At 44.0% G+C, this 9,814-nt stretch overlaps 1 non-coding gene across 1 annotated transcript; it reads right to left on the reverse strand.

The window, feature by feature from the left end:
- Positions 1–6,666: 6,666 nt before the first annotated feature.
- Positions 6,667–6,798, reverse strand: LOC114117048 (small nucleolar RNA SNORA72). Its single transcript, XR_003590843.1, has one exon. It is a non-coding gene; the product is annotated as a small nucleolar RNA SNORA72 (small nucleolar RNA).
- Between the last annotated feature and the right edge of the window lie 3,016 nt (positions 6,799–9,814).

Raw genomic sequence — 9,814 nt, forward strand, 5'->3', positions numbered from 1 at the left:
GGCGCAGCGCAGCGCCGCCCCCCGCGGCAGCGCGAGCCGAACCGAAAGGGAGCTCCCTGCTGGCGGCTCCGGGGATAAACAGCCGGCCTTCCTGGCGGCACCTGGGCGCGCCTCCAGAGCGGGCCAGGCGGGCACCGGGCGCTGCCCTAGAGACCTCTGTGAGGGTCCCAGAGGCCCTGCCTGGAGGTTGCTCTACACCCTGCATCCGAGGCTGCTGGGCGCGCCCAGGGCGGGCACTGGAGTCACGCTGAGGGTATAAAACAGGCCCTGTCCTAGGCGGGCGCCAGTGGACTCTGCTGGCTGTGTCCAAGAGGGTGCCTTCCCCGGGCCAGTGCTGTCCAGTTGAGTCTTGCGGGTCACATCTCCCCAGAGCAGCTCTGCAGAGGCAGACGCAGGATGATGCTGGAGGGCCCTATGGCCCAGTCCAAAGCAGGGGCTGCCAAGGGGGCACTGGCAGGATGTACCCCCCAGATTCTTGGTGGGCTGGTTTGAGAGAGGCATGCTTCAGGTGGAGCTGTCTATAGGGGTGAACCAAGACCCACCGGTGATAGCCATAAGTGGCACGCACTCCCTAAAGGAGCCCAACAATACCAAAATTAACAGCTTCAGAAGCTCTTAGGAATGAGGTCTGCCCCTGGGTCCTCATGTCCAGTCAATATCAGGTGAGCTGCTCTACCCTTTGAGAAGGAGTGTTAGACTCTCCCAAAGAGGCCAGAGGCATTTAGAGACCAGGTTTCCAAGAAAGGGCTTATGTCTTGAGCTGAGAGAGAGGTGGGCGCTTCTACAGGTGGTGTCCATACTGAAGGGAGGTACCCCAGAATGTGGAAGAAACTGAGCCGGGTGGTGCAGGAAGAAGGGTGTAGCAGACAAGGGCAGCTGCCTCCATAAACAGCCCAACCCAGAACTTCTCCAGGCAGAGGTGGCTCAACCTGACAGACCAGGGAAGGTTTAAGCGAGGGGATTCAGGAGCTAAGAGCTGAGTATTAGCTGGGTGATCCTGAGGAATAGACCACACCCAGAATGTGAATCTTGAATAAAGGAATTGCACGCAATCCAAACTTAATTCAACACACTTTTGCTGAGACCCTGCCAAGTGCCAAGGGCAGCACCTGGCACTCTGAGGGACACAGAGATATCAGATTTGGACCCTCTCCCTAGGAAACTCACATGGTGAGGGCGAGGGGTGAACTTTGACCACAGTAGGATTACCACGGGCTTCCCAGGTGGCCCTGATGGTAAAGAACCTGCCTGTCAATGCAGGGGATGCGGGTTCGATCCCTTGGTCAGGAAGATCCCATGGAGGAGGGCATGGCAACCCACTTCAGTATTCTTGCCTGGAGAATCCCAAGGACAGAGGAGACTGGCAGGCTCCGTCCATGGGTGGCAAAGACTCAGACATGACTAAAGCGACTTAGCATGCCCACGGATTCACCACACTGTCATCCCTTGGATGATGAGATGATGCTGTGATGGATGGCTCATTTGGCTTAAGGAATGAAAGAAAGCTGCTCTGAGGACACGACGCTTCAGTGAAACCTGGGAAGCTAGGTAGCAAAATGACTATCACGATTACTTTCTGAGCACGTACTATGTGCTAAACACTATCTCTATTCCTCACAACAGACCTATTAAGGAGACATTATTTTTAGTGATAGGGATTGAATGCATGGACTCAAGAGTCAGGTTGCCTGGGATCAAATCTCAGCTCTGTCATGCCTACCTGTATTACTCTGAGTGACTTACAAAACCTCTCTGTGCCTGTTTTTTTATCTGAAAAAAAAAAACGGGCTAAAAATACCCACCACAAAGTTTAGTTTGAAAATCAAATGAATTTAGTCTTCTCAACAAATGGTGCTGAAACAATTCGACTTCCTCCACAGGCACAACAACAACAACAAGAGTCTAGACACATACCTTACATCCTTCACAAAAATTAAAATGAGTCATAGACCTAAACATATCCACAAAGCTGTAGAAAGTAACGCAGGAGGAAACCTAGCTGATTTTGAATATGGTGGTGATTTTTCATATATAGTATCAGAGGCACAATTTATGAAATGAAGAATTGATGAGAAGAAGAAAGAATAAGAAGCTAGACTTCATTAAAATTAAAATTAAAAACCTCTGCTTCATAAAAGACAATGTCACGAGAATGAGAAGCCAAACCACAGACTGGGAGAAAATACTTGCAAAAGACATCTGATAAAGAACTGTTATCCAAAATATACAAAGAACTCTTAAAATTCAATAAGAAAACAAATGATCCAATTTAAAAATGGACCCCAAACCTGAATATACACTTCACCAAAGAAGATATACAGATGGCAAATAAGCATTTGAAAAGACGTTCTTCATCACATGTCATGTTGTTCATTCGCTAAGTCGTGTCTGATTCTTGGTGACCCCATGGACTGCAGCACACTAGGCTTCCCTGTCCTTCACTATCTCTGGGAGTTTGCTCAAATTCATGTTCATTGAGTCGGTGATGGAATCTAACTACCTCATCCTCTGCCACCCCCTTCTCCACCTGCCCTCAATCTTTCACAGCTCAAGCACTTTTCCAGTGAGTCAGCTCTTCGCGTCAGGTGGCCGAAGTGTTGGAGCTTCAGCTTCAGCATCAGTCCTTCCAATGAATACTCAGGGCTGATTTCCTTTAGGATTGTCTGGTTTGATCTCCTTGCTGTCCAAGGTACACGTGTTATAGAGAACTGCAAATTAAAACAACAAGATACCATTACACCTCTGTTAGAAAGGCCAATAACTGGAACACAGACAATGCCCAATCTAGAGGGGTTGTGGGGCAACAGGAACTCTCATTCATTGCTGACGGGAATGCAAAATGGTACAGCTTCTTTGGAAGACAGTGTGGCAGTTTCTTATAAAGCTAAACACACTCTTCCCATATGACCCAGCAATTGTCCTCCTTGTTCTTTACATAATGGGGTTGAGAACATATCCACACAGACACCTGCACACAGATGTTTACAACAGCTTTATATATAATTGCCAACACTTAACAAGCAACTGAGATATCCTTCAGTAGCTGAATGGTTAAACAGAGATACATCCAGACAATGTATTCTTATTCAGAAATAAACTATTAAGCCGTGAAAAGACATGGTGGAACATGCATATTATTAAGCAAGAGAAATCAATGTGACAAGGCTATATGATTCCAACTCTGTGGTAAAACTGTGGAGACAATAAAAAGATCAGGTGTTGTCAGGGTTGTGATAAGGGAGGGATGAATAGGCAGGGCACGGAGGATTTTTAGGGCAGTGAAACTACTCTATTTGATACTACAATGATGGATGCATGACCTGATACATTTATCCAAACCCACAGAATGTACAACACCGAGTGAACCCTAAGGTCACTATAGACTAAGTGATGATGTGCTGTGTACGTTTATCAGGTGTAACAACTGTCCCACGCTGGTGCAGGGTGTTGACAGTGGGGAGGCTGTGCGTGGGGAGGTGAAGAGGGTATTATAGGAACACTGTACTTTGAGCTCAGTTCTGCTATTGCTTTAAAGGGAATTCCCTGGCAGCCTAGTGGCTAGGACATCACACTTCCACTGCAGGGAGCATAGGTTTGATCCCTGGTAGGGGAACTAAGATCCTACATGCTGTGTGGCACAGCCAAAAAAATAAAACATAAAATGGCTTTAGAAAATACTTTACCAACTTTTAAAATAATTCAGCGAGTTAGTGAGTAAAAAGGGCCCAGCATATAGGAAGCATTCTGTAACATTTAGCTTTATTGTTCTAACCTTCCCAACTCTCAGCTAAGGAAACAGCCGGCAAGTGGCAGCATCGGGATTCAGATTGAGGTCCTCAAGGCTCAGAGCCCCTGTTTTTTCCCTATATCATGGCAGTGAATAAACAGAGATATTAACATCTGTTTTATTTATGTGTGTCCACATCAGGGCACTTGGAGCATTACACGATGTTCCTAAGAGCTCGTCTAGCCTGAACCAGGAACTGATTTCAGAGACCCGGCAAGAATGAAACACCAGGGCAACACACACGACTGTGCCTCAAGCTCACTTGTTTTTCATCTTTCACTTCTCATAGGTCAGAATAATCCCTGTACTGGCTCTAAGTAAAAGTGGAGCCCCATCCACCCCTCATAGAAAAATGGCACAGCAGTGTCCACATAAAATAGCTCAGATGACCACAGAAAGGCTGGTTTTTCCAGGAAATTCCTAAGCTCCCAAAGCAATCTGACTTGAGTGGAAAAGAGCCCTGAGCAAGAAGCCTGGTGATAATAAAAATTGATTGCAACAATTGAACCCTCACTGTAGGTCAACATTATGCTAACCCCTTGGCCAGAATTGTCTCATTTAGTGCTCAATCTCACCCTGTTACAGAGGTGATGTTCTTTTTTATATTTTTTAAAATTATTTTTTTCTTTGGAGTATAATTGCTTCACAGTGCTGTTAGTTTCTGCTCTACAACAACATGAATCGCTGTATGCATACATATATTCCCTTCCTCTTAAGCCTCCCTCCCATCACGCCCCCTCACACCCTACCCCACCATCCCACCAGGGAGGTGATGTTCTTATCCCCATCTTGCACATTAGAAACCAGGCTGAGGAAGATGAAATAATTTACCCAAGGTCACACAGCTAAGTAGCGGAGCCTGGAATACTTGCTCTGAATCACGCGGCTGGGCTGTGTCCAGGGCAGAGTGGAACACTTGGTCTAGCAGCTGTTGTCAAGTTCCTTTGCCTCTCTAAGCCTCAATTGCCTCATCTATAAAATGGGGATAATAACAGTGCCTACCTTATAAGCATGTAAAGATAAAACAAGCAAATTCATGTAAAGCAATTAGCCCAGTACTTGACAGATCGTAAATGGTTAACAGATGTCAGCCCTTGTTAATCTCTCTGACTCTTCCCATCTGTAAATGGAGGCTGATAATAATGTGTAAGTCATAGAGGTACTGTGAGGCTTAGGAAAAACGCCAAATGTCGAGCATGTAGGTAATACTTGTCACATAGTAAGCTACCACAACATGACCCTCCAGAAAGGACTGCAGGTAGGAAAGTCATTTTAAAAAACTATATACATATATATATATATATATATATATATTTATTGTGGACAATTTTTTTTCTAAGTCTTTACTGAATTTGTTACAATATTGCTTCTGTTTTGTTTTGGCTTTTTGGCCGTGAGACTTGTGGGGTCTTAGATCCCCAGCCAGGGATCGAACCTGCACCCTCTGCACTGGAAGGTGAAGTTTTAAGCCCTGGACCGCCAGGAAAATCCCTAGGCAAGCCATTTTTTTCAAGCCCACAGCATTGCATAGCTGCCTGATAACAAGTGACGTTCCAAAGACAAGAACACATATTGAATACTGTTCCTTAAAATGCATTTATTGGCATAAGATCCTTTATTCTTTTGCATAGACACTTGGAATGTGGGTGGAGAATGCTCTTTAGGGAACTTGAAGCTAAATCCTTGGAAAAGAGCACCTGCCGAAGGTCAGCCCAAAATAAAGGAGTGTATCTCTGAAATGACATTAAAGTTTTATTTGGGAGGACTTCCCTGGTGCTCTCACATTCCAATGCAGGGGATGTGGGTTCAGTCCCTGTTGTGGAACTAAGATCCCCCATTCCCTGGGACAACTAAGCCTGTGCACTGCAACGAAGAGCCTGTGTAGAGAAAAGGAAAAAAAGTTTTATTTTGAGAAAGTTCAAACACAGACAGAAGCAAACAAAATAAGACAACAAACCCCTGATTATCCATCACAAAATTTCAATAGTTATGAACTCATGGAAATCTTATTTCAACTCTACTCCCTCCCATAACCTTAAAACAAATTCCAGGTATCATACCACTTCATCTGAAAACATTTTAGTGTATGTGTCTGAAAGATAAGGACTTTTTAAAAAACAAAACCACATACTATTGTCAAACTTAAAATTTAATAATTTGCTAATATCATCATAGTCAATGTTCAAATTTCCAATTATCTCCATAACTTTAAAAAAAAAAAAAACTACTTGTTTGAATCAAGATTCACATGTTTCAGTTAACTGACTTTTTAAAGAAAATATAATTCACTTAATGAAAGTGAAGAAGTGAAAATGTTAGTCGCTCTCAATCGTATCTGACTCTTTGATACCCCATGGGCTGGGGCCTGCCAGGCTCCTCTTACCATGGGATTCTCCAGGCAAGAATAGTGGAGCGGGTTGCCATGCACTCCTCTAGGGGATCTTCCCAACCCAGGGACTGAACCCAGATCTCCCACATTGCAGGCAGATTCTTTACTGTCTGAGCCATCAGGGAAGCCCAATTCATTTAACAGCAACAGGTAATCATCAAATTAGCAATGGTTATCTTCAAATGTTACGCTGCATGCATGCTCAGTTGCTCAGTCGTGTCTGACTCTTTGCAACCAGGCTTTTCTGTCCATGGGATTATTTTGGCAAGAATACTGAAATGGATTGCCCTTTCCTCCTCCAGGGGATCTTCCAACCCAAGGATCAAACCCACATCTCCTGCGTCTCCTGCATTGGCAGGCGGATTCTTTACTACTAAGCCACCTGGAAAGGCCATTATTATACTAGTTATACTGTAATTTCTCACCTTTGGTCAGATACCTAGAGTCACAGACATTTCCCACATAAGATGCATTATATAAGTCAGGCTTGATTTACTACCAGCATTTATAAAACCAGACCTAAGGCAAGAACTAGGACTGGAGACACAAACATGGTCTCAGTGTAGCACATGTTTAGCCTGCCCAAATTATTACAAAATTAGAGGAGCAAGCATATTCGCAGGACAAGACTGTTAAGTATCTTTTATATCTTTTTTATCTCTTCTATCTCTATATTTTTTTCCCTTTGCAACTTATCTGTAGAAGAAACTAAGTCATTTATCCTACAGATTTTCCTGTCTGGATTTTGTTGATGGCATCCCCATAGGGTAGTGAAATATGATACTCAGGCCTCTGTATTCCTGTATATTGGCAAATCTAAAGGCTTGAGCAGATTTGAGTTTTATTTTGAGGGGACAAATACTTCATAGGTGGCATGGTCTTCTTTTTTTAGGAGGCATATAGTATCCTTGTCTCTCAAATGACACTTAAAAACATTAGAAATATATGATTAACTTTATTAGAAGTATAAGAATATGAAAAAAGCTCATCCCTCAACAGATGTATGGATAAACAAAATGTGGCGTTTATACAATGGAATATCACTCAGCCATAAAAAAGAAGGAAAAATTCTGACACAGGCTGCAACATGATTGAGCCTTAAGGATATTATGCTAAACAAAAGAAGCCATATACAGAAGTACAAATGCTATATGAGTCCACTCACATAAGGTACCTAGAATATGCAAATTAATAGAGGCAGAAAGTAGAATAGAGGTTACCAGAGTCTAGGTGAGGAGGAAATGGGGAGTCATTGTTTAATGGGAACAGAGTTTCTGTTGGGGATGATCAAAAAGTAATGGAAATGAATAGCAGCGCTGGTTGTACAACACTGTGAAAGTAACTGATGATGCTGAATTATACACTTAATGGTAAAAATAGTAAATGTTATGTTATGCATGAGTGAGTGAAAGTTGCTCAGTCGAGTCCAACTCTTTATGACCCCATGGACTATACAGTCCACGGAATCCTCTAGGCTAGAATACTGGAGTGGGTAGCCTTTCCCTTTTCCAGGGGATCATCCCAACCCTGACCAATCATCCCAACCCTGACCAATCATCCCAAGACCAGGGACTGAACCGAGGTCTCCCATATTGCAGGTGGATTCTTTATGAAGTAAGCTATCAGAAAAGCCCTCAGTTCAGTTCAGTTCAGTCGCTCAGTTGTGTCTGACTCTTTGCGACCCCATGAATGGCAGCACACCAGGCCTCCCTGTCCTTCACCATCTCCCGGAATTCACTCAAATTCACGTTCATCAAGTCGGTGACACCATCCAGCCATCTCATCCTCTGTCGTCCCCTTCTCCTCCTTCCCCCAATCCCTTCCAGCATCACAGTCTTTTCCAATGAGTCAACTCTTCGCATGAGGTGGCCAAAGTACTGGAGCTTCAGGTTTAGCATCATTCCTTCCAAAGAAATCCCAGGGCTGATCTCCTTCAGAATGGACTGGTTGGATCTTCAGTCCAAGGGACTCTCAAGAGCCTTCTCCAACACCACAGTTCAAAAGCATCAATTCTTCGACGCTCATCTTTCTTCACACTCCAACTCTCGCATCCATATGTGACCACTGGAAAAACCATAGCCTTGACTAGACAGACCTTTGTTGGCAAAGTAATGTCTCTGCTTTTCAATATGCTATCTAGGTTGGTCATAACCTTCCAAAGAGTAAGCGTCTTTTAATTTCATGGCGGCAATCACCATCTGCAGTGATTTCAAAAGCCCTATGTTATGCATATTTTACTACAATAAAACAATATTTAAAAGAGCCTAGCTATTGGGAGTTCCCTGGGCAGTCCAATGGTTAGGCCTTGGAGCTTTCACTACTGGGGCCTGGGTTCAAACCCTGGTGGTCGAACTAAGACCCTACAAGCCACTCAAGTGCAGTAAAAAAAAAAAAAAAAAAAAAAAGAACCCAGCTATTGCATAGAATATGGGCCCTCTTAAACAACTTTGATGGCCTCAGTTTATATGTCTACTTTTGTTTGAACCTGCAGCCTTACTCCTTCTGTACTGATCTGCACATAGTTATAGGGTTCATTCCATGCTCCCAATAATTTCATGGGATCCACAGTCCCACCAGCCTCCAGCCCAGTGTCCTAGATTATAGACATCTACAAGCAGAGTCATGGAGGCAGCCAGGACATGGGCTTCTGGAGTTATGAGGCTTGAAACTGAGCCCATTTTGCCATGAGAGCTTAACCACTCAGCTTCCATTCCAATAAAATTAGGGCTATGAACTCCTACCTCACAGGGTTGTTGTAAGGATGGAATAAAATTGTGTAATGGTCAAGTGCTGTACCAAGAGAGGGCTTCATGTTTTTATCATGCTAGCAGTGACTCAAAGAGGATCCAACTAGGATATAGGTTTATCAGCTCAATGGGAAAATATCTCCGGAAGTTAGTTACTTTTTTAAAATATTTTTAAAATGTATTCATTTGGCTGTACCAGGTGTTAGCTGCAGCATGTGAGATTGTCGATCTTCATTGTAGCAGGCAGGACCTTTCAGTTTCAGCATGTGGGATCTAGTTCCCTGACCAGGGATCGAACCCAGACCACCTACATTGGGAGCGGGGAGTCTTAACCATGAACCACCAAGAAAGTCCTGGTGGGGTACTTTGCAAGCTAAACTTTTCTTGACATCATTCTTGGTGATGTCAGTAGTAGAGCAACAAACTGTTAATGCCAACACTGAGGGTTCCTTGGAGATATGGGATTTTTCAATGTCAAAACAGAAAGTTCCAGGCAAAACGGGACAAGTTAGTCACCCAAACCATGACCTACCAGTTGCTAATCTAGGGACTGCCTCTCAGGCTTGCTCACTACTGCCTGTTTGACCTGCCTTTTCTTCTCAACTTGGCCTCTAGAATCTCTTCTTCTGAATCTCTTTGCTGGACACACTTCTGTTTGCCTCTCAGTGTCGGTGCTTCCTAGGATTTCTTCCTTGTGTTCTGTTCTTTGGATCTTGCACCCCCTCCTTAGGAGATCTTGTTCATTCCCAGGACCCCCAAATACCTCCCAAGCCATGAATAACTCGCAAATCTCCATGGCAGACATAACACTAGAGGGCTCGGTACTTTCCCCATCTCTTGAAAATACCCCAAGTAAACTGTATCCAAAGCCAAGTGTGCAAGCCTTCCTCG

The sequence above is a fragment of the Ovis aries genome, chromosome 11 (genome assembly GCF_016772045.2).
Source record: "Ovis aries strain OAR_USU_Benz2616 breed Rambouillet chromosome 11, ARS-UI_Ramb_v3.0, whole genome shotgun sequence".
NCBI classification, from domain to species: domain Eukaryota; kingdom Metazoa; phylum Chordata; class Mammalia; order Artiodactyla; family Bovidae; genus Ovis; species Ovis aries.